This window comes from Homalodisca vitripennis, chromosome 8, assembly GCF_021130785.1.
Source record: "Homalodisca vitripennis isolate AUS2020 chromosome 8, UT_GWSS_2.1, whole genome shotgun sequence".
Classification (NCBI taxonomy): Eukaryota; Metazoa; Arthropoda; class Insecta; order Hemiptera; family Cicadellidae; genus Homalodisca; species Homalodisca vitripennis.
In genome coordinates this window covers 72,639,037-72,660,266 of record NC_060214.1, presented here as the reverse complement: position 1 = coordinate 72,660,266, position 21,230 = coordinate 72,639,037, and positions in this window count along the sequence as shown.

Below are 21,230 nucleotides of genomic sequence, written 5' to 3'. Positions count from 1 at the left end.
GCACTCAATTGTGTACCTGATGAGACGATGAGACTACCACTTCACTTATTTCTAGTTGTCTCTGATGTCGAAACGATGTAAATGTTCAGTTTTGAGCTTCTTCATCGTCGACTCTCTTTGGATCTCTTCAGACGAAAATGATTCCAGGAGTCAAGTCTGAGACAGTGTCAGATACCAAACGCTGCAATAAAAGGAATGTGAACTGCCTATTCAATTGAATCATCCCTTCCTATCATGGCTACGTTATGTGAAGTAGACTATCATATAATAAAACTCCTGTTTTCCTTTTTTTAGAAGATAACGTCTTTGAATTTCTAGAAAATAAACCTTGCATCCATATAGCATCCAAAAACTGTGTGGCAGAAAATTTTTTGGACAAAACTAGTTTTGTACTTGAAAGCTTAGATAGCGCTACTATACTAAACCTTTTGTTCTTGAGTTTTAATCCATTTTAATCTTATAGTAATTAGGCACTTTTTACAAATTAAATTTAATATGTTGAGTATGTTCACATCTTGTGTTAGAGTTTACTCAGTATAACATAAGTATTTAATAGTTTTCTGTAATATATTTATAACCGCTTTTTTTCTTCGTTTTCCGCTAGAAATCGCAAAACCATAACGTTTCAGTTAGAACAGATTTTAGCATTTGATGCAAAATCTGCTCATAGACTAACACATAATCAAAGCTAGTATCAATATAACACAATGTACACATCCGTACGTAGTCCTACAAAATTCGACACCGCAACTCAATTACCCGTAGTAATCACGGTAAATTAACTGACAAAGTCCAAAATTCGAAGGTTTTCTAAAAAAATGTTCTTTCTTTATTCTTTATTCACAGAACATCAAGAGTTTTGATGGAACATAACACATAAAAATATTTATATCTTATAAATAAAAATGAATCGTTAAATGTGTTGGTAAGCGCTAAACTCAAGAACGGCTGGACCTATTCGGTTAATTCTTTTTGTAAAACGTCCATTGAAATCCAAGGAAGGTTTTTATGAAGCAAACTATAAGAAAAGTTACCTGGAATATTTTGAAATTCAGAAAAAATGTAGTTAAACCAATAATCCAAATTAAACTGGCACTAAACAGCTGTTCACAGCTTCAGTTTTATGTCGAGAAATTGGCTAAAACATCTGTTTAAATTTAAATTTGATCAAATATTAAGTAAATAGTGCTTGATCAGTAGTGCAATGCAGATAGTAAATAAAATGGGTACTTTGGGATTATACCGACCACACCCAGACATGAATCGTTATTTCACATTTCGTTTCTACTGATTACTAGATTAGCGTAGAACAATATTTCGTCAATATAAAACAGGAATTGTCTTATCGCAAACCCCTCCCCATCCTCAGACAGAGGTCAAAGTCGAGCGTCTAGTAGATAACGTGATTGCAGAGTTTCGCCGCCCGTTCAGCTGGTGCATCGCTTTGTTGTACTTCCGTGTTTTACCTCTACATTTCTCCAAACACAAAAATTCAACAAAAACAAACATTTACCAAACTAAACTCTTTATTAAAAAAACACTAAAAACTTGTTTTTATTCTTGATCACATTCCGCCACCCAAAATGCGAGTGCCTCCGGCCATCAGCGCGGGCTTTGGCAGCACCTTCGGTGCTGCCCCGCGCTGATGTCGACGAAAGAAAAACATCCCTCGAGATAGTACCTATCAGTAAAATATCAAATTCTAGAGGGGCTAATCAGAAATATAAATTGAATTGTAATGGAAAGGCAATTATGTACCGTGCAAATCACGTGATGCCGCGCGGCCTGCCGTAATCAGGATTCTCGAGAAAGATAAGATAACAACGACAACAATACCGATCACAATACCTGGAAATGCTTGTAAGTTTGTAATTTTGTAATTGAAGAGTTGTGTTTTCGTTCTATCATGTTTGTTTCTATAAATTTCTATTTTTGTGTTCTTCATACTAGTGTGGTCGGTATAATCCCAAAGTACCATAAAATGTTAGTATCAAAATTTTACTCCAGTTCGCGTCAGTGACGAATTTAAATAATCTAATGCATTTTAAATATTATTTAAACACTGGTATGTAACCAACCTTAATGAACAAAGTTATGAATGTTTTCACATAAGTTACTTTAAACTGGTGGGCTTCCTTGACATTGTGGGCATTTTAACAGTGGCTTACGGGAAAACAGAGAAATTAATACTCACATGCCTCAACGTAACAAAAAACTTTTATTTTGGAATGTTGCATAACCTTAATATTGATTTCTCCCTTATACCGAAAGTACATAGGGAATGGGTATGACTTCTCCCTAGGACGTAATAGGCTTCTCAGTCCTACTTATGCGTATATTTTCTTCAACAGGACAAAAAGCCAACTATGTCCCTGGGAATATTTGAGACGGAAAGTATATTACAGAAGCCCATAGTAGACGATTTTGACCAAAGTAGATTTCCAGGAACTGCATAATCGAACTATATAGTATTTTGATAGAGGCAATACGGCAAGCTAAATTGTGACATAGTAAGTGAATTTAAACAGTCTGCAGTAGGTACTTTTTAATCGAAGAAGGGTTCTTGGCCCTATACGTAAGTATACTTTTTCCTTCGACAGGACAAGGCAAACTCTAATATGGTACTGGAAATATCTTAGACCTGAAATATGTGATACAAGGCTAGAAATAGACGCTTTTTGACCGAAGTAAGTTTTCGAGACCTGTGTATTGTATTTTCTTGATCAGGCTAACAATGCGACGTTGGAAATATAATTAATTTTAACCAGAAATGCTCTTCCACGTGCAAAACATGATATATTAATTAAATTAAACTCTGATACTTACGTTTTAAAATTGTCATAGAACTCTTAACATAGTGCTTTTACTAAGTAATATAAGGACTTCGGTTCTAAAGATTGCGTGCGAAGCCGCGGGTAACAGCTAGTTAGATATATAATCGTTTTAATTGTATTCATGATGTAGATATTCTTGCAGTGAGTAGTCGAGCTTTCTCTTGAGCATCTTCTCTGTGAGGTTTCTTATTTTACCTGGTAAATGGTTTGACAAATTTGGGCCGACATAGGATGGTTTCTTTTCGTATAACGATAGGTGGTGAGCAGGAATGCTGTGCCGGGATCTATCTTTGGTGACATAGCTGTGCAGATCATAGTGGCGGGGCAATTCTTTACTGTCAGCATACAGTACCGCTTCTCGGAGGATGTACGAGTATAGTGATAATGTTGTCACTGTCAGTAATCCCAATTATTTGAAGGGTTCAGATCATAGTGGCGGGGCAATTCTTTACTGTCAGCATACAGTACCGCTTCTCGGATGTACGAGTATTATAGTGATAATGTTGTCACTGTCAGTAATCCCAATTATTTGAAGGGTTCAGATCATAGTGGCGGGGCAATTCTTTACTGTCAGCATACAGTACCGCTTCTCGGATGTACGAGTATTATAGTGATAATGTTGTCACTGTCAGTAATCCCAATTATTTGAAGGGTTCAGATCATAGTGGCGGGGCAATTCTTTACTGTCAGCATACAGTACCGCTTCTCGGATGTACGAGTATTATAGTGATAATGTTGTCACTGTCAGTAATCCCAATTATTTGAAGGGTTCAGATCATAGTGGCGGGGCAATTCTTTACTGTCAGCATACAGTACCGCTTCTCGGATGTACGAGTATTATAGTGATAATGTTGTCACTGTCAGTAATCCCAATTATTTGAAGGGTTCAGATCATAGTGGCGGGGCAATTCTTTACTGTCAGCATACAGTACCGCTTCTCGGATGTACGAGTATTATAGTGATAATGTTGTCACTGTCAGTAATCCCAATTATTTGAAGGGTTCAGATCATAGTGGCGGGGCAATTCTTTACTGTCAGCATACAGTACCGCTTCTCGGATGTATGAGTATTATAGTGATAATGTTGTCACTGTCAGTAATCCCAATTATTTGAAAGGTTCAGATCATAGTGGCGGGGCAATTCTTTACTGTCAGCATACAGTACCGCTTCTCGGATGTACGAGTATAGTGATAATGTTGTCACTGTCAGTAATCCCAATTATTTGAAGGGTTCCCTACAGCTCTCTCTAGAGAAAAAGTTTCTAAGCGTTTTTGTGAGTTTTTTGTATAAACAAGATTCTTTGAAGGTGACATGCTGAGGTTCTTTCCCACATAGCAATCCGCACCTCAAATGGGACTCAAAGCGTGAGTTATACGTCAGTATTTTTGTAGTAATGTGAGAAATATGCATTATGCATTTTAGTATAAAAATTTGTTTAGTCTTTTTTCCATAGCAAGTCCATATGTCCAGACCACGATAAGTCATCATAAACTAATATTCCTAGAAATTTCGCTTATGTGTCATTTCCACATCAGACAGACCAGGAACTTTATTTTTTCCTTCTTACAAAACCCAGTAGGTTTGTTTTTTTATATAATGGCAACTAGGTAATTTTGATGGTAGTATTGCTATATACAATTTAATAACTACGTTGTCTGATAGAAGATTAATTTTGACCTACATGTTTGCCTTAGATCAACCCTCATCGAGCTTGACCTAATTTTTCTTCTCTCTCCACCCCCACATGGTGGCTAATCGATGGCATAGTTTAGATTCGGCCTAGGTGATTTGTACAGAGGTTTGTTTTTTATAGGTTTAGATTTCTTGATCACTATCCACGCCATGACTGTGCTAAAAAAATAAGAACAAACCCTACAGCATTTGTTTTTATACCCTTCGTTTCACAACTATCTCTGAACTGTCGACAAATAGGTGTTGTAATTACAAATTGTATCAGTGAAATATAATAATCGGAAATACAATATGCTCTATTGGATTCTGTAGCCAATTCCTCCATTTAACCAGAAATCTTCGACTCTACCGGAAACATATAATATATCTGCCTAGCCGGAAATAGACTCAAAGGATGAGTCTGGAAACTGTTTAAGATGGAATAATTGGTGTAATTTGTCAAGATAATTAACCCTAGAAGTGTGTCCATGTTACCAAAGATAAAACGTCAGTCCATTTTTGATGTGTTGCAAGGGTTTTTTTTTTAAATTCGTAAAAGATACTTAATATCAAGAAAACATATATTGTTATATATCGTTTTTCTTCTCAGAAGTTGTACTATTTGAAATAGGAATAAATCTTTTGATATTCTTTGGTTTAGTATATATTTTCATGAAAATAATGAGAAATTGCAAAAAGTTTTATATGAAAATTTCAAGTTTGGACCTCTGTAAGGTATTGAAATATTACAGTAAGGTCAAAATGTTAAATGTATAAAATGTAGAGAATTCTATGCAAAATTAGAAAATAATTATATTAAAAATTTCTATTAAACAAAAGTTGTAATTATGCCATTTGTTTTTTTACAAAAGCGAAAATTTACAAAAATGTACAAGGGTTTGGGCTTTTCATTTTTTTACCTCCAAATGTGACTATATATTTATATGAAAAACAGTTTTCTATTGTAAATTATACATGCTATTTGAAAACACTAAAAGTAAACAACAACAAAATAAACTATTATTTTATTATAAGCTTACAAAAAAATATCTTTTGAAAAATGAAAATATTTTGTAACAAAATTCAGAAACAAGCTAAAAATGTTCACTTATACTTTATGTTTATGTAATTTTTGAATATACCCTTAGTATGTATGTTTGTTTAGCTAAAATAAAATATAAGATATGTTCAAATACTTTGAGAAGGAACTGAGTTATGACATTTTTTGTTAACAGTCCCACGTTGAAGAATTTACTCATAAAAAATAATCTGGTTTGCAATGTAAAACAATTATGAAAACATTTTTTAATTTTTTTACTTGTTATATTATGTTAGCACATAATGTTTGAAAGAAATACACTCAATAATTTTTGAAATTGAGTAAAAAATAATTGTTGTGCGTCAAATATTGTAAAAACCTTGCATTGTAAAATTTTTGACAATATATAAACAATAGATATTATAGTTCAAAATAACATTGTTTTATAATATTTTTGTCATTTCATATGCATTTATGCAGTTGAGTATTTCAACCTGAAAAAAATAGAGACCTAAATTATGAAAATCGGTTAAAAAAAATAAGCTCGTGGTGAAATAAAATGGTCAACAATGGCCGACAGGGATGGGTTGGGTTGGTCTTGATGCGACGCCGTGATTCATCTCTTTCGTTTCGCTGGTAACCTACTGAACTAAATTTACCGTTGAAAGATTGTACCGGTAGATCGTTTCTTTCACTTTACACTGTTTTTTTTTTATTTTCTTTATTGACAATAAATAACTGTGTGAATGTTATTATACTAATCAGCATAAATTATACTAATATGCTGGTTTACAACTTTAGAATTGTCCCTTTTTAGAATATTCATAGTAAATCAACTATTCGTTCTAATGACTTTCTGTTTGCACTGGAAGAAAGAATATTTCATTCCGCGTCTATTGACATATGGCAGCACTGTTTACAGGCAATACGTAACTTGCTGTGATTGGTTTAAAATGACGTATTTCCTAGACCCGGCCACCCGCGAAATTCAACTCAAATGATGACTTCTTCAGACAACATTTCACCACGGCCGTAATATTGAAGTTAGAAAATAAAAGTTTATATGAAAATTGTAGAGTGGAATCTCAAAATTTCAATGATACCAAAAACATGGTGATTGTTTGAAGATAAATAATTATTTTTAATGAAAAAACTGAACCGACATACAATATGAGGTTCCGCACAACACACATAAATTACAACCGACATAAAATATGCTGGTTCCACACTTCTAGGGTTAAAAGCTTTTACATGTTTCTTTTTCATGTTATTTTCATTATAATTCTGTATTGATTTCATTTGTATAAATGGACAAAATGAGTTGGACAAACAATGTCCGGATAGTTGAAACTATCCAAAAAGCTTCAGTACTCGTGGAGATTTTTACTATATTTAAAATTTTCAGACGTTGAGTTTGTGTCTGTTTTACTACTAAGGAATGCTTTTCGCATTTTGGTGAGTAGAGACTGAGATGTTAGAGAGATTGGTAACCGTGTTAGTGATGGTGGTACTTAAGTTCTTAATTGAATTCAAAGTAAGCAAATTTCAAATGCAGTTAGTAGATAAATTGTAATTCCATTATTAAAACCCATTAGTATTTCTCACACATTGTATTATTTATTTAGAAATGAAACTATTTCACATCACAGTGGCATAACTAAGAGGGGATGAGAAGGGTAAGTACACCCCAATTTCAAATCAAGCCTATCAAATGTTTTCAAATTTAGATTTATTCAATCCTCCCTGGAGTTTTGTGCTCTTTAAATACACTCATTTCCCATCCCAAAGCCTACAAAGTTCTAGTTACGCCACTGTTAACTCTAACAGTATTTTTGTCTAATGTTAAAGGTATATGTGTATATTATAAATGTTTTATTCAAGTTTGTGTTCCTTGTCACAAAAGTGAAAATGTACTTTCTTCGGGCAGCCTACGAACTTTATAGTAAGTGCTTCAATAAAAAAACCCTTTAACTTAATGTACTTTACTTAACAATAATTTAATTCCCTTGAAGTAGGAACGTTTAGATAAGTTTTCTCATGAAATAAGTCAACTGTAACCATTCATGTCGTCATATTTGCGGACAAATCCTTACAGTCTTCAATAATCTATTAATTTATGAAAGAATATTTAAGATGCTATAGCAGGACCTTTATCATCTATAATTAATACAAGTTTTGAATCAGGAATTTTCCCAGAGTCTAAAAATTTCTAAAATTGTGCCTATTTTTTAAAACAAGGGAAACTGCTCAGAAATTATTAACTATAGACCAGTTGCACTTCTGCCTGTTATTTCTAAAGTTGTTGAGAAAGTTATTTGTAATAGGTTAATTGATTTTTTAGAAGCTAAGAGCATTCTTTTTGTAAATCAGCATGGATTCATTAGGGGAAAATCCACTTTGTCAGCCATAATCAAATTTCTTAATGACAGGAATGATAAATGGTGATTTTATTTGTGGTGTTTTCTGGATTTGCAAAAAGCTTTTGACTGTGTAAATATAAATATTTTGCTTGATAAATTAGAAAACTATGGAATAAGAGGAACACCTCATGATTTACTGAAATCTTACTTGGTCTGTCGGAAACAGTTTGTCACCATAAAAAATGATCAGGCTGAAGTCACATCTAAAAGATCAGACATTAAGTGGGGTGTGCCTCAGGGTTCCGCTCTTGGTCCATTGCTATTTTCAATATATATTAATAACATTGGAAATGTAAGATATCCTAACCAGACAATTTTATATGCAGATGACACATCTATACTATATAAACACAAACATTTGGAGGATTTAGAAATCATAGCAAATATACAAATTAATTATATAGTGCAATACTTTAATGAAAACTTTTTAATAGTAAATGCAAATAAATCAATAGCTGTCAATTTTACTTCAAATAAAAAATCTTCCTTTGAAATTCAAATAGCAGTTGACAATTTAGTAATACCAATGTATGATTCTACAAAATTTCTCGGATTGATTATCGACAAAAATTTGAATTGTGATACATATGATTGATTTAATTTTGCCTTTTATAATTAATCCATCAGATGTTTTTTTCGTTTATGTTTTAAAAATGTGGTTCTGAAAATACAATTCAATGTTATGGCAGATTACAGTTTATTTCTTATTTTTATAAGTTTAGTAATTTAACAGTGGCGACGAGGTAAAAAGAAGGAGAAATGACTAAAGAAGAAGAAGAGTTACAAAAACTAAAAAAAGCTCGATCTATTATTAAGGGTCAATTTTCAAAGGGCAAAAGACTTGCTGAAGGTAACCCTACATTAACCGAACTAAATATAAAAATCAAGGCTGTGACTGAATACTGGGAACGTTACAAGCAGGTTCAGAATGGCATTGATTGTTTGACAGATGAAAACTATTTAGAACATGAAATAGAATACAGATGTAATGTGGAGGATGAGTATTTAAACCTTACAACAAAATTACAAGAAATGGTACACAATCTCAAAGACACAAACATTACATCTACTTCATCTCCAAGTGAAGCTGTTTGTACGGTTTCAAACTACACTTCAGGGAATATAAATTTCAATCCCTACCACCCTGATGAAACCATTTCAAATTTTGTGAGAAGATTAGAAGTGTTTTTACAACTAAAGAATCAAAGAGCTGATGATAAAACTAAAGTTTACACATTGCTACATGCTCTCACTCCCCAACTGCACCAACAACTGTACGATATTTGTGCTCCCAACGACCCGTTAGATAAAGATTACGACGAGTTAGTACAGCTTCTCAAGGATTTTATCGACCCGCAACCAAGCCAGTGGGCCTTGCAGCATAAATTTATTTCACGGACTCAACAAGAACATGAATCAGTTAGTGAGTTCTCGGTGGCTCTCAAGAAGATGACAATTAACTGTAACTTCAATTGTGGTTGCGGTAAATCAGTTGCAGACTTATTTCTCAAGTTACAGTTTATTCGTGGATTGAAAGACATAGATATTCGGACTAAAATACTCCAAGACCGCGAGAAACACACCTATCAGGACATTGTGAACATAGCTTCGGCTATAGAGCTTGCCAAAGCAGAAAGTATGACTGTTAGCCGAACACGTACTGAACACATTGAATTAAATCAGGTTCAGCAAAGACATTCAAATGAAGAAAACACATCTAAGAGAGTCTCACCTCGGCCAAAACCTCTACTTAGTCCACGTTCAACAAATTCAGCCATTGAAAAAGCTCAAAGGAAAATGCTATCGTTGTGGTTCACCCTCCCATCATGCTAATAGCTGCAGATTCATAGATGCAACTTGTCGAAAATGTTTGAAAAGTTGGACACATAGCTAGTGTTTGTTTGCAAAGTAAATCTCAATTACAAATGAAACCTGGACAACATCAAACTGAAAACAAAAGTGACTTGAATAGTGAGAATGAATATGAGATTAATGTAATTAGTGACAGAAATAATGACAAATTTATGGTTAACATCAACATCGAAGGCAGGACATTACCCATGGAATTAGACACTGGTGCAGCTCTTAGTACAATGTCTTACGAGTTTAAAAAAGCTTGCCATCCCACAGAAAATATTTTCTACTAACATTGAACTTCGAACTTATACAGGAGAAACCATAAAACCGAAAGGAGTAACATTTGTTAAATGCACGTACAAGACTCAGAAGTTTGTTGGAAAACTTTACCTAATTGATCAAAACGTTGACGCCATATTCGGAAGGGACTGGTTGAGAGAAGTTAAATTAGATTGGGGTGAGATTAAAAGTCTTACAACGAGTCAGACTTCAAATCTAGGAAGCTTGTTAAGTGAATTTAGTGACTTATTTGATGGAAAAATTGGTGTTATACCTGAATATCTGGGACATTTTAGACTTACTGATGGCGCGACGCCAATATTTGTAAAACCAAGACAAGTACCGTTTTCCCTAAGAAGTAAAGTAGAAAATGAACTTACGAGACTAGAAGAATGTGGAATCATAACAAAAGTAGATCATTCAGACTGGGGAACACCCATCGTACCTGTTGTCAAGCCGAACGGTCAAACACGGATTTGTGCTGACTATAAAGTGACTTTAAACAAAGTGATCAAAGACGAAAACCATCCATTACCCAGGATTGAAGAAATCTTCTCTCAAATGAACGGAGGAAAATTATTTTGTACCTTGGATATTTCTAATGCTTACCTCCACATGAAAATGGACGAAGAAAGTGCACACATGCAGACACTCAGCACCCATAAAGGTATGTACAAAGTAAATCGTTTGATGTTTGGGGTGAAGGTAGCACCATCTCTCTGGCAACAATTCATGGACAAAACCTTGCAGGGACTTTCTGGTGTACAATGTTTCTTTGACGATATTATCGTTCAGGGTTAAAACAGCTGAAGAATTATTGGCTAGATTACGTAAAGTTCTAGAACGATTAAGAAACAATAACTTAAAGATGAACCGAGATAAATGCAAGTTTTTTCAAACGAGTATCCAATATCTTGGGTATGTCATTGATGCTCAAGGACTTCACAAAACCAAAGACAAAGTCTTGTCTATCATGAACAGCAAAAGATCGGAAAACATAAGTGAACTTAGAACATTTCTCGGTCTGGCAAACTATTACAACAAGTTCATCAAAGATTTAGCAACAATCCTCCACCCACTCAATAATTTACTGAAGAAAGGCAACCGTTATATGTGGACTTCAAAATGTGAAGAAGGCTTTCAGAAGGTTAAGTCGGAAATAACCAGTAACAATGTACTTGTCCACTACAATCCAGAACTCCCATTAGTGCTTGCAACCGATGCGTCTCCAGTGGGCCTTGGAGCCTGTCTTTCACATCGATACAGCGATGGAAGTGAGAGGCCAATTAGTTTTGCCTCACGCACTTTGACCAAATGTGAACAAAAATACAGTCAAATTGATAAGGAAGCAACAGGTATTTACTGGGGACTCAAGAAATTTTTCCCTTACTGCTACGGGCGAAAGTTCATTTTAGTGACTGACCATAAACCGTTAGTGTCAATATTCAGTCCCACCAAAACCCTTCCAACAATATCTGCTACAAGACTGTTCAATTATGCACACTTTTTATCAGGTTTTGACTACTCAATTGAATATAGAAGAACCTCTGACCATGCCAACGTTGACTTTTTGTCTCGTTTTCCTACTGAACATAGCACTACAAACTTTGTGGACGATTGCAGCCTTTTTCAACATAATCAACTTGATTCATTGCAGATTGACAGTATGCTTATATCCAGAACAACTGCTCAAGATAAATATTTACAACCAGTACTACATGCCCTTGAAACAGGAGAGACGGTCGAACCTTTTGGTTTCCACGACAACGAACTAACACTACAAAATGGTTGCATATTCAAGGGCTACAGGATAATGATTCCAGAAGCTTTACAACACTCAGTGTTAAATGAACTACATGTTGGACATCTAGGCATGGAGAAGATGAAAATCCTTGCTAGAAGTTTTTGCAAGTGGAAAAGTATTGACAGAGATATTGAGCAAATGGTACGTACATGTAAACAATGTCGACTAAAAACAAAATCAACCTGCAAAAGGACCGAATCATCCATGGCTGACCCCTCAAGGACCATGGGAGAGATTACACATAGATTTTGCTGGCCCGATACAAGGTCAGTGGTATTTCATTGTTGTGGACGCCTTTACCAAGTGGGTTGAAGTAATCCCTACTAAAAACACGTCAGCAGAATGGTGTATGAAGGAGCTAAGAAAAATGTTTTCTACATTCGGCCTTCCTTTGGTCTTAGTTTCAGACAATGGAAGCCAATTTACATCTACAATATTTCGCCAGTTCTTATCTGCTAATGGTGTTGTACACAAAACTACAGCTCCCTACCATCCTTCGTCTAATGGACAAGCTGAGCGTTATGTCCAAACAGTAAAAAAATCACTGAGGGCAATGGAAGATGAGGGGGGAAAGATTGAGCTAAAATTATATAGGCTTTTGATGCAACTTCGACAATCTCCAAACACAACTGGCTCAAACTCATACAACTTAATGTTTGGAAGAAGTGTTCGAACTCACTTGAGCCTATTACTACCACTATTACTACCAGATAGCAAAAATGCACAAGAAGTTACACGAATCGTACGCAGACAATTTCAGGTGGGAGACAGAGTACAGGCTCGAGATTACACCAACTCAAGATACAAGTGGAGTTTTGGAACAATTATGGAAAAAGAAAGTTCGCTACTGTACAAAGTTAAAATGGACGATGGAAGTGTTTGGAGGAGGCATGTTGACCAGCTATTGAAATGTGAAGTTTAGGGGGGGAGAATTAATACATATGATTAATTTAATTTTGCCTTTTATAATTAATCCATCAGATGTTTTTTTTGTTTATGTTTTAAAAATGTGGTTCTGAAAATACAATTCAATGTTATGGCAGATTACAGTTTATTTCTTATTTTTATAAGTTTAGTAATTTAATAAATTGGAATGACCATATAACTACTCTCTGTTTAAAGTTATCTAAAGCAATATTTATGATGAGAAAACTGTCTGAATTTTGCAACGAAAAAGCTCTTAAAATGGTATAATGTGCATTTTTTTTATTCTCAGTTGGTTTATGGTATTGAAATATGGGGAAATACATTTAAGAAGAACATTAATAAAATTTTATTAATACAAAAAAAAAGCAGTACGTTATATTTCTGGTATTGGCTATAAGGATTCATGTAAACAAAAATTTCAAGAACTTCATATTATGACAGTGCCTTCTTTATAAACTGTTGCTTTATATGGCTACGTCAAACAACCTAACATATAAAAACATCCACCAATATAACACAAGGGGCGCAAACAATATTGTAACCAAAAAAACTGATTTCCAAACAATATTCATTAGCAACATTATCTCTTGGACCAAAATTATGGAACACACTGCCAAATGGATTAAGATCACTGCCATTTGGTATTTTCAAAAGACAAATTGGATTTTTCCTTTGGAAACACCCATTTTATGAAGTGGATGAGTTTTTTGGGATTAGTCATAAATTAAATAATATTATTGTTGATCTTGGGAAATTCTTTTATCTGTGTTGTAATTAGTGTTTAATTAATTAATTGATTTGTTTTAATTGATTTATTTATTTAATATATCACTTCTTTTAATGATCTGGACGAACTGGAGGATTGCATTGCTTTTAAAATTGAAATGTACAATATTGTGTTTTTCAATGTGACAATGTATGTAATCTTTACCAGTAATAAATGAGTATCATTGAGTATCTCCTACCAAGTGATACCGGCGATGTACAGATAATGTTTGTCAACTCGTAATGCTCCTCAGATTATATCAACAGTTAACTGTGCTGATACCTTAAGAGTAATTAAAATTGATAAGAAAGTTTGGTGACCCCCAGGCTCTGGGGGTTAGTCCATTACACTTTCTTTTTTTATTTTGCATATGATGTAAATTTCACCTCCCCCCCACTATCTCCAAGTAGGGGCTACCATGACCCCTTTTTTGGAAGTTGTCTGTTTTGATCAATATTTTTCTTAAACATCATGGTGTAAAGAGACAAGGGTGTGCTCATGCGCATGTGGGCGGAGTCACGGGCGGCGTGGTGACGTCAGCCAGTCCGCAGATCTCACTAGCCGCCACGCGCCGGCCTACTCCGTTCCACGTGGTTGTTGTTTACTGCTGTTTGTACGGTCTTTGTTGTTTTAGTGGTTCGTTCTTCTATGTTTATGTTACTTTAAATTTAAAACATTAACTTTTTAATGCCTGGGTGTGCAGTGTTTGGTTGCAATAACTACTACCGCTCTACAAAAGAAACTGATTTCAAGTATTACACGTTCCCCAAAGATTAAGATTTGGCAAGGCAGTGGATCCAGGCTTGTCGGAGGAAAGACAAGGTAAATATAGAAAGAGCCAGAATTTTTTCAGTTCATATTAAAGGTGACTGTTTTTTCAACCATTGCAACACAAGTTGTTGCAATATTCTTCAAAAAACTTTAGAAATTTGAGAAATGATGCAATACCAACACTACATCTGCCGAGTACTGACACAATCCAGGATACCTTCGCTCGGCAGCAGCGATACAAGGTTAAAGAGAGAAAAACAAATATTCAAAGAAGTTTTGGAAAATGTTTCTAATGTAAATGCTCAGTCTCCATGCGAAAACGGTAAAAAGTCACCTAGAAGAGGTCGAGAAGAAATTTTCAAAAAAAGTTTAAAAACTTAATTTTTTACTATGTGTGACTAATTTATGTTTCATTTGTGTTATCATAGTGTTCTTATCCCTTATTGACATGAAGGTTATTTACTATTTACAGTTATATTTCTGTATTGTATCATATGTTTTTCAATTGCAATAAACACTTATTTTTCATAAGTATTTTGATATGCAGTATGTAATTTATAAAAATAAAAAAAAAGAATTACATTTATATATCTTAAAAAGGATTGTTCATCCAAAGACCTGTCAGCTATCAGAACAATATAAAGCGAAATTATCATCATTGATTTGAAACTAAGATTTGATATCTGAGTTCATAGAAAATAGGCGTAAGTGTAACAGCTTTTGACCACGGATATTGTGAACATTTTATTAGGAATAATGAAAATAAAGCTTAACATGTTAAGAATCTTAAGTATGTTAAATAATTTTATACACAAATTATTTACAAATTTTTTGTCATAGCTGTATCTTAACGTTTCACTTGCGTAGCAAACTGTTTTTAGTAATAATACGAATATTTGTACTATGAAATAATAAAAATAAACGATAATTTGAGAATATAATTATTATATAATTAAGTGAACAGTACCAAAACATTCAAAATAAAAAACTATTTGGGGCCTTTAATGAATCGGATTGTTTAAACATTATATTGTAGCATTAATGTTGAATTAATAAATGTCTTAACTTTTCTATGTAAGACTAACTTCAACAAAACTTTAATATTAAAAACAAATTTCAATATTATAACAAAAGAATACAATCTTGTATTAACTGACAGCTGTGAGAAACACTGCGGAGCACGGTATAGAGCAGGAAGCCAGCGCGTCGTTGCGGACTGAGTGACGTCATGCGCGCCTCCGACACAGTTTTCGTTCACCGTATGAGCACACCCTTGTCTCCTTACATCATGCTTAAACATGTATTTCAATGTTTAGTTTCTAAAAAACCCACAACAAATTTTTTGTTAAAAACATTTACATTGGGGGATTAGAAAATTCCATTAAACAAAGTGACAAGACGAGTGAAGTACATGTCTTGTACTAGTTCCATTTAAATCAAAATGTACAAACAAATAAGCATGGTAAGTATGTTGGGGAATTAAAAGATTTTCGATAGATTTTCCAAAAAATAAACACTGAATCACATGTTTTAGAACAACATTGTTCATTGTAACCCCCTAGGGTAGGGTAGTTGGGGGTAAAATGTACATTATATATTTACTATGGGCAGAAGAATACACCTGCAAAATTTCAAAAAAGATTGATCATGGACAATGTGTTATTCATTTGTATTAGATTGTTCATACAGAACTCCCCAATAACAATTTGTAAACCCATTTCCTCTAAACTTGAAGCTTTGCTTAGTGTAAAAAAATTATATAAGAACATATTTTAGCAGATGATTTTAATTGTTTTGAAACAAGGTGCAATGTGCTATGGATTTGTCAGTATTTTAAAAATATATAACGTGCTTATAAGATAAATGTCCCGTACTAGAACAACTTTTTATTCAAGTTCAACAATAAATAGTTTTGTTACAAATATACAAAATAATGTACTGAGGTTAGTGACCGATATTTCTGATCATCATGGACAACTTCATGAACATAAAAAAAAGAATATGTTACAAAGAAATTATCAAGAAAGTTTACAGATAGCATTATCCTAACATTTTCCTTTCTAATTATTTACGTAAAGGAAATGTGATAGATATTTTTTAGCACCAGTTGATGTGAAATATGAGGTACTCTTTTCTACTTTTACCACATATTCAAAACTAATCTTCTAAAAAATTAGTTGTTCAAAAAATTTGTAATATTGATTGTTGGTTTATAGATGAAAAGTAGAATAAGTTATAAACTGTTTACAAAGTGGAAAAAGAAGTAGACAATTATATTACAAAAAAACAAAAATAGTACAAACAAAACAAAATTATATTACAAAACAAAAAATATTAATGTAAAAGAGAGGCTTAAATACAAGAAATTAGAGTTAAATAAAGTACTGTTTATAGCAAAGTGTAGCTTCTATACATCTAATAAAAACTTAGAACAACAACTTGGAATATAATTAAATCAGAAATTAACAAGGAATCAAATTAGAGTAAATTGTTTTACATCTGTTACAAAAAAAAAAGGTCACCTCATTTAGGGTATTACTAACCCTGATCATATTAGTAGCTGCAAATAAGCTTGAACTTCCTAATATTCCCCCACCATTGTAACTTACTCTCCTCTTTGTTGTTTTAAATTTAGATTTTAGAATAGTCTAGTCGTGATATGACAACTCAAAAGAATCTAAATATAATGTTACACAATTTGAATACAAATAATTGTCAGGTTTTTTTTAATTTCAATTAATTAGCATTCTTTACCTTACAATATAAAAGTACTCTAATTTATCTGATTATTGACAGATCATAACCTGCTCACTGAACAACAGTGCGGTTTCACAAAAAATCGGAATCAACATGTTACAACCCTCATTATTTTTTATTGAACACATCACCGATCAAGTAGAATAAGACTTCAGCCATATTTTGGGATTTTATTAAAGCGTTAGACACCCTTGACCGTGAACTAACTGTTAACAAAATTTAATGCCATGGGAGTACATGGCACAGAGGCTGAATGGTTCAGAAATTACCTGACCAACAGAGAACAGGTAGTTGAAAATCTGGCAAACCCAAAAATAACAAGATTGTACATGTTACATATAATCCATTCCCTGTTCTGAGGGGTGTACCACAAGGATCAGTCCCGGTCTGTTTTCGCTTTACGTTATTTACTAACAATCTACTCAAGTACCTGAACGAATTTGCCACAACTCTGATGTAAGCTGATGACACGGTCTTGCTCCTTTCTGATAAAACCTCCGAAAACCTGGAGATAGGTTTCATTTACAGTAATGAAATATAACAGTACAATATTGCCACTCAAACTACCTGGTGGTTAATGAAGCTACAACTCAACTTGTATTCAGGACAAGGAAGGAAAATTCTGTGCACTTGCCTAATGTCCAAACAGCAGCAGAGGTAAAGTACTTCGAACTGACAATAGATGAAGACCTGAAATGGACATCTCACATAGACATCTTGTGTAGGAAATTAAGTACTAGTTTGTATACGATTAAAAGAAAAAAAGTAGTTCAGTGACATAGCATCAGTCAAAAACAGCTTACTATGCTTTATTTGAATCTAACCTCCGTTTCTAGTCTTCTTGTCTGGGGTGGTTCTACCACAAGAAATCTTCAGTGCATATTGGTGGTCCGGAAAAAAGCAGTAAGAACACTTGCCCTTACGTATTCCAGTACGTGCTGGAAGCAGTAGTCTTTACTCTTGAGAGTGACTTTCCCAGAGGTTATAACACACACCAATGCAACACTAAAATAAGCAACAGATTTCCATCTTCTTGCACTTCGCCTTTCTCTGTTTAAGAAGAAGCCCTCATACATGAACTTGAAACTGTGGAACTACCTGCCTGAAGACTTTGAAGAACTCAATGTGAGGACATTCAAGTCTAAAGTGAAGCTCTGGCTGCTGCAGAACGCTTTTTATTACTATTGACAGAGTACTTTGGAAGAGGTGAAACTTACAAAATTAACTGGACTCTGACCTTTTGTGAATTACAATTATAACGCTGTTGTTTCTTCTGAAAATGTATTGTAATTCTTGTAGTTCTTTTCAATTGACGGAGTTACAATACCGAAAGAATTTGTAAATAAAGAACTTGTCTATTGTCTGATAACTTCATCTTTAATTTCCAGTAATTTCCCAGATAAGTTAAAGGTAGCAAAAGTAATTCCTCTTTTTAAAAAGGGTGTGGTATTGCAAAACCTTACAAGCTATAGACCAGAGTCACTAGTACCTACTACTTTTCAAAAATTGTTGAGGGCGAGTAGATTTTATTCAAGTAACTAAATATCGTAGAACATAACAATTTCCTATGTCCAGTAGATCGATTGAAAGATTGTAGTTCTCGGATACAGACTTTGCTGAATGGTGTTTCACAGGAAACTATCCTGTGGGAAGTTTTGTGTATGTTATGTGGAGTGTGATATGAGTAGTCCCCAGTTTAAGTGTAAAATTAATAGGAAATAATAGAAAATCTTAAATTATACTACTGTCAGTGATTCTGGATAAGTACTGGCTCTTCTTATATAAATAACGTTTAGTCTCTTTTTTTGACATCTTCTGTCACGTGTATGGATAACAAAATGGTGGGATATAACAACTATTTCAATTCAAAAAGGAAACATCAATCTCTTTCCCATGAGTAAATATATAGTTGATATATAGATAAAATCTGTAACAGCATATGCATTACCTTGACTGAGAAAAGTAGTTTCTTGTTGGAGTCTCTCCTCACACTCCTCCCCCTTGTCCACCAGTTGAAGAGACCTGCAGCTGCTGCTTGGCCTTGAACCTACAACTGTTGCCTTATCTGCCACCTGTCAATTATTGATGCATAGCTAGTAGAGGACAAAAAAGTAACAATTGCTGGCATTTTCCTCTGTTATGAATAGAGCTGGCAACCTTGTTTATACTTGACTTTTATTGTACACTGTCATATAATAACATTGAATTAATAAGTCTATGCAGTATAAATAATAAATCATAAGAATTATAATTAGTGTAGGTCTTATGAAAAGAGTCTGACCTTTCCCTTTGTGATACAGTGCGTTGAGCTGTCTCTAGTGCTGTCAAAACAACTGTTATACTAATGTACTATACCCTACCGGTACGATAAAGCAAAACTCAATACTCAGATACCAGATACAAACCAAGAATTTAAAAACAATTTAGATATACCAAATCTTGTTATTCATAATATTAACAGTGGTCTCGTTAAAAAAACATTACACCCGGTATGGTTTACATATGAATAAGACTGGGAAGAAAGTTATGTCAAGAATTGTTGCCAAATGTATTGAGCAGTGTTATGGTAGTGTAGCTAATGTTACTAATCCATGTTCTCCGAATGCAGTGTCAGACAAGTTGTTTGCAGAACCACTTTTACACCAGTCTCTAAAATGATATTCAGACAACCACCCTTAGACATACAATTCACGCACATTTAACATCATCATCTACACCTCTTTCACCCACGACCACTTCAATTAATGACAAAAACACTTCATAAACGCAACACATTACACTGACAACACTTTTTTAGGACAGACCAGAAACAACCTGTCACTAATGGAGGAGATGGAAGTTTGTGTAGCTCTGGATGGCGACGATCTGAGCAACATATTGAGAAAGAAACTAATCATAGTTAGCTAAAACATTAGAAGTGTTAAAAATAAAATTCCTGAACTTGTCATATATCTCAATTCTCTTCCTCGATCTCCAGATGTGCTGTGTCTACAGGAGACTTGGACTGATGCTGACACGGAGGCTCTGCTGCATACCGTGCCTGGCTACAGACTTGTCTCTTGCTATTCCACGCTCAGAACAAAAGGCAGGAGGGGACCGTGATACTAGCCAAATCAAATCTAAAAACTAACTTGGTGAAGAATATGAATCGAATTAAATGTATCGAAGGCACATTTGAGTACAGCGTTGCTGAAGTTCTTAAAAGTTGTAATTCGTTTCTAGTAATTGTCATTGTACAGAAATCCTGAGAGCAAAGCTCTAGATTCCTTATCTAGTCTCAAGGAAGCGCTCACTCTAATCTCTAAAAAAACATAAACACATAGTTATAGCTGCAGATTTTAATATAGACATTTTGTTACAATCAAAAACAATGTGAAATCTCTAAAAACGTTATCACCTCTTTTTGGTCTGAAAATAAATTTCGTACCTGCAACGAGAATAACAAAGGTGTCATCAAAATGTATAGGATAATATTCTCACAAAGTTTTAGCCCCGATGTATGCAAATTGATGAAGCCTTCTTTGTCTGACCACCAATGTAAAAAAAATGACAAATGACAGATTCATATTGGATGTGAGGAACAGGCCACAAGCGATGTGGGGAGGTGGTTAATAGAGAAAACTGGCAAGTTAAAATTTAAAGCACACGAGGATCTTGAACTAATAGTTAATAAATAGCCAATTCATTTAATGACTTTTTTATTAACATAAGTAAATTAATTATAAAAAACAAAAAATTATCGATTAATTTTCTGAAGAAAGATAACAGAATTTATCCAACTTTGTTTTTGTACCCTATTAACCCTGAAGAAGTGTTTCACATCATTCAAAATTTGAAAAATTCCAAATCATGTAGATGGGCTGAAGTTCTAACTTACATATTAAAAGTTCAGCCTCACTTATATCAAAGCCTTTAGCTCTTTTCATTAATAATTGTTTTTCAAATGGTATTTTTCCTGAAAAACTAAAATACTCACTAATTAAACCTATCCATAAGAAAAATGACAAAACTGACATGTCAAACTACCGTCCTATAGCCCTTCTTCCAGTAATTTCCAAAATTTTTGAAAAAGTAATCGCAGTCAGAGCTTCCTAAACATTTTACT